At 38.3% G+C, this 5,780-nt stretch overlaps 1 protein-coding gene across 1 annotated transcript in view; it reads right to left on the reverse strand.

Annotated features, from left to right (window-relative positions):
- Window positions 1-5,780, reverse strand: part of LOC104372899 (uncharacterized) — a 53,277-nt gene that overhangs the window by 47,037 nt on the left and 460 nt on the right. The window lies entirely within an intron of this gene.

Below are 5,780 nucleotides of genomic sequence, written 5' to 3' on the forward strand. Positions count from 1 at the left end.
AATGAGTATAAAGACTCGATTATTTTGTTTAGTAATTGCCTGTCCTGAAGCCCCTCCCAAACAAGCACGCAATTAATTTTATACTTTAATAGGAGGGGATCATTAGAGAACTTTTTATCTCATCAAGTTGTTTTTAATTCTAGCTACCCTAAGGCTTACATAGAAAGCAATTTTACACGAAAACATTCTATGAATTTTTGGTATCACCAGCACATCTTGTCAGGATAATCACATGCTATTCAATCAATCTGCCTAAATTTCATTATTACTGTCCCTAAAAAAAAAAAAACCCACACCAAAAACCAAACCAACAAACATGCCCATTCTTCTCCCCCTCAAAAAACCCTCTTCTAATGGGAATATAACTACTGTATCAAAGGGATGAATGTAGTTTCACTAGAGAGAGTCAGAACAAGCCTTAAGAGATGTCTATAATTGGTGGTTTGAAGACCTTTTGTAATAAGGCAATATATATGTTTTATATATATTTACATATATTTTTTAAGAGAATAAAGCATTCAGAGAAGTGTGCTGGTAAAGTTCATGAACAAATCAAACACTTTTTACCACTAAGAGGCTTTTCAAGTTTTTCTTATATCATACAGCCTTCCAACAATGAGTGATGCCATGCTGAATTTCACCATTCAGCACACGACCTTGAAAAAGCTTCCTAATATTTCAGTTATAGGAAGAATAGCCCTTATGCTACCGAATTATATCCAAATGCTTTAGAGGGTAGCACTTTTACCCCTCAGAGTTTAAAAACTCTTCTCTCTCTCTTTTTTTTTTTTTTTTTTAAAAAAAAGGGGGGGAAAAAGTGACAACTTTCTAACTGGGGGCTTCCTACTTAACAGAAGTAAGCATGAACAGTACAAACTGTACGTGTTTTTCTTCCAAAGCCTGAAAAAGGTGATATTGTGTGCACCACTTTGACAAGTGATGGCTTTTGAGGATGTTGCTTTAGATAAGCACCAAGTATCCTGTAGTTAAATTAGACAATGCAACAATGTGTAATTCTCTACTATAGTACAAAGACTCACAAAGTTTGCTATTCTCAGATACATGTAGCTCCTGTGCAAAAGTGTAACTACACCAACTTCAAAACCGTGTCATTTTATATCAGTTATTTGCCCTGTATTTCTAAAACACTAAATAAAGTAAGCCTTGCAAATACAGAAAGAAATTATAGCTGTCTTATTAGCAACATAGTGAATGTATCAATTTTCTAAAGCAAACTAAAGCCATTATGAAGTAACATACTCTCTGGGGCATAGCTTTACACTTGAATCAACTATTAGGGCCAAAATGTCAGTTCATTTTAAGCTTAAGCCTACTCTAGCTGAAAGCAGCCTTTGTAATGAAAATTATCATTGACTGTAAACATGCCTGACCCTCTGCATATGAATAATATTCGCCAACACAATTGTTAGAATCAAATTGTAGGAAATATAGAGTTATCAACAGTTTTTATAATCATACCATAAAGAAGATGTAGATTACTTTTATTTGTTAATTAAAACTTAGCTGTCCAGCATATTTCTAGCACAAAGGTAGGCTGCTTTATAATACTCAGTATGTGCCTCAGGAAAGTCAGCTCGTTTTACCATTGCAAATAGACTTGTCTTTCTTCTGTACACAAGACAGATACAACACAGCATGAACAAGCATCTAAGTAAATACAGAATTTTGGATGTACAGAATTTGGTATGTTATTCCAAGTAACCTTTCAGACTGATCATAAATTTTGCACACTATGTAGCCTTCTCTTTCTCACTAGAGATTTTAATGGAAATGGATCCTCCTCACCAAGAAGTTTGTGTAAGCAAGTGCAGAGCATTGGAAAGAGAATGGTAATCTAATGAAAGACCACTTAAAATCCTCCATTCCCAGTCCCCCTTTTGCATCAAGCCTCGACCACCTTATTGAACTCCTCCCATGCAAATTTGGAAGCCAAATCAGCTGTGACATGGAAACTCATTAAAAACCCATTAAAAAAAGAAAACCCAGTTAAAAAACCACCACCACCACACCTTTCGACAACCGGAGCTTGAACAGAAACATCAGCTATTTTTAACAGAATGCTATTCTAGGCTGCTGTTGCACTCTCTCTCCAGAAACATGTTGTGGCTGAGAAACACGTTACGTGTCTCCTACTCCAGCTCTCAGCTGCTGCAAAAGAGGTTTCATCACTTAGAAATAACTTGCGTATCTATCTGAGCTGCCTTCCAGTTGACATGGCTGGATAATGGCAACCAACTTAACGCAGCATATTTTATCTCTCTCTGAAGCTTTTAGAAAGATTATCTAGCAACAGAGGCAACATACATATCTGTCCTCTCAAAGACAACTTTTCATAGATAACGATCATGTCTGCATGTTTAGAAGGATAAGAAATAACAAAGAAACAACCAAATCTCAAATCCTGCATAAAACAGCCTTGCAGAAAATGTGTCCTCATTGAAGAGAGTTCTCTACTTTATAGCTGAGTAATTTTTTTGCACTGCAAACATTAGTTAATGCAGTAAGGCTGTAACAAAAATAAGTCATTAATTTGTAAAAGAGTAGTTAAACAGGAACACCTACCATAAACAAAGATGCCATTGTGTTAGGCTGCATACCATGTTATTTATAGCTTGACCACCAATGCAAGTGTGGTGAGCCTTGAGCTTCCCTCACCCTCTTTTCTTAAACCTGCAATGTTTTGTGGCATATATCAAAGATTTCTTAAAATTAGACTGGTTCCTGTCTATTACAAGATCCTCAAAAACATGCAGAATGTATAAGCAAAACGTCAAGTGTTATCTAGCAAGACAAGAATAGGTAAGTGAAGTCAAAGAACCAAATCCTGATGTTCATGACACCATGTAAGTCAAGAGAAGTTCCTTCAAAGTAATACCTGACAGAAGTTACTTCAAACTTAATTCTCTTGGTCTTCTATGTTGCTATCCATTTATGGTGGTTTGAGTTCAGGTTTGACAATCATCTACTCTGTACTTACTAATATAACAAAAGGATAGCAAGCAGCATGCTATTTGGTAGAGAGTACAAAGGAGATTTTCTGCCTGTTTACTTTCTAGTCAGCTTATTCTTCCAATCCCCTAAGAAATGTATTGCAACCTCCAATAAAAAATAAAAAGGTGGTTCTGCAGGTAGTCTGAAATACTGTTCAGCATATACTGAAACAATGGACATAAGACAACTGAGTCCATTCTCTAAAAAGACTATTTACTTTTTAAATTTTTTTTTAGAAAAATCTCCAATTGACCTAAATTGGTAAAAAGTACTACAAGTTAAAACAAACAAACAAAAAACCCCAAACTAACAATCCCCCTCCAAAAAATTAACAATGAAAGGAAAAAACCAGTAGTTTTGAACAACATAGGCCCTTTAGCTCATTATATATGGAGTGTGTAAGGGACAGCTGCATCAAATATTAAGGTTAGTAGGTACTAGAACAGCAAATTCATACATTGGGCATACACATACCACATTTTTACGAACATGTGTATCCACATAAATACATGGTAAACCCAGTTATCAACATTTTGTAGACTTTTATTTTTAATTTTTATTTAAACCTTTTGGCTGATGATGCTGAGTTGTTAACACTTTTTAGCTAATACGTGCAGCTCAGATGACTTTGGGTACTCTGAAACAAGCATTACAAGCTCTATCTATTAATTTAGTGTTTCTGGATGAAAAAACAGCCCTATTAAAATCAAAGGCCAACTCCTATTTACTTAAGTGGCTTAATATGCTCTAAAATCCACAGCTCCAATTTTGCCCTCCTTAATACTAATGAAAATCCTAAATAATTGCTCTGAAGTCAGCACACGCTCCCAGGATAAAGATGAAAAGAGCATAAAGGTCATTTTATTTTATAGCTTAGCTTGATACTTTTGTGACTGATTAACTCCAGTGTCACAGACAAAGAACACAAGTGCCTTTGATTTGTATGTTTATGTAAAATAATGGGAATCTGGGATATCGAATTGACCCATGATAAAAACGCATCATGAAAGACTGACTGGGAATAGTATTCACGCTTCAGAATATGTTCTGAATGAAAGAGGCTTCTGAGTGTTAAGAAGAGAGAAAGATGCTCAAACACTGTGCCAAAAGAATCTGAGGCTTTAATCACAAGACAAATTAACTCTTTACTTTTACAAGAAATGAAAACTAGTTAATGTCAACTATATACGAAGAAAAGCATTCAAAAAAAAAAACAAACAGAAAAATCTGGTCAAGTATGAAACGGTGACTGGTATGCGTATGGAACATGTTTGTCTCTTTATGGCACACCTTCCAGGCGCTCTTCGCTACATCTCCTGTTTTGGGAAGGTTAACAGTCTCTTTTATCTTTATACATACAGCGTGGACAGCGCTCTAACACCACAGAACTACTGGTATTAACCCTCCTCTGCTCACATGGTCCTATGCTGACTTGGAAGAATGGCTTTTAACCATTTAAGAGTTTGGATCTTTGGAACTGTTAGCAAATTCACCAGTTAGATGGATTTGGAATTCTGAATAGTATAAACCCAATATTCCAATGTACAGCTAAAAGCAGTATTCCACTGCAAGCCAAGCTTGGGTTTATACCATCTACAGCTCAGTAAAAAATAAAGTTATTTTCTCAAACAGCCAAAGGAAAACAAATTCTTTGCCTGTCTTATGGAGGAAAAAAAAAAAAGGAGAAAAAAAAATCCCTCTTTCAAATTTCAGACACTTTCACGCCCAAGATCTCATTGCAAGAGTGTATTCTGGTTAGCCTGTAGTCTTGTTTTGCTAGGACTGCATGCAATAGCTTGCCTGAACTATCACTAGCATTAACTTAAACTACTAACATGGTATTAAAAGGACTTCTAATTTTTTCCCCATGTTCACATTTTAGAAAGCAAATTCTTTAAGAGTTTAATCAATTCTATTGCAGAACTTCCCACTGGACAATCGATAATAAAATTAAATGTAAATTTAAAAAAAAAGTCAATTTCCCTTTGCATTTTCTTATTTTCACTTATTTCTCCTAAAAACATATTAAAAACGTCACAGACATGTGTATGAGCAACAACCAAAACCATGCATTTGTTAAACTTCAGTATAATGTCACCAAACCTTGTTTTTCAAAAAGAAAAGAAGACAAAACCAAAACCACCCCCCCGATGGTGATGCACCGCCAGCGTTTAACAGCGTTGGGGCTCTCCGCACGCACACGGGCCATGTGCTCGCGCAGCCGCACGGCACGAGCCTCGCACAGGCCTTCGGACTGACGCCACCATGAAATTCCCACACGGCCTTTCGGCTGCAACAGGTGCTGCTGACACAAAAACTTCTGGGAAGACTTAATTCAGGCTTGAAAGTCTGCTTTAAAGGAAAGCCTGCTCCCAAGCCTTATTAAAAAAAAAAAAAAGCCAACATCAAACCACTGACTAACACCTTAGGGGAGGCGGGAGGAGAGCTCTGCACTGCCAAGCAGAAAAGCACCCGCGCTGCAGATCGCCCTGCTGCGGGAGGAGCCCCGGGAAGCCCCGTCTGGCAGGACCACGAAGGTTCACCCGGTAACAAGCGAGCCTCGGGGGAGCGCAAGGGCTGCCCCGGTCAGACCGGCAGCCCCAGACGGCGGCTCAAGCCCGGGCGAGGGCCAGCGGGTGAACCAAGGCCCAGGAGCCGCCCGGCCTTGCGGCGAGGCCGCCACCTCACAACGTCTCTCAGAGGGAGGCGTCTCGGGCGCCAGTTTCGGCCAGGCCCGCTGCCGGCTCCACCGCCAGCGCGGCACTTAC

This window comes from Tauraco erythrolophus, chromosome 10 (genome assembly GCF_009769465.1).
Source record: "Tauraco erythrolophus isolate bTauEry1 chromosome 10, bTauEry1.pri, whole genome shotgun sequence".
Classification (NCBI taxonomy): Eukaryota; Metazoa; Chordata; class Aves; order Musophagiformes; family Musophagidae; genus Tauraco; species Tauraco erythrolophus.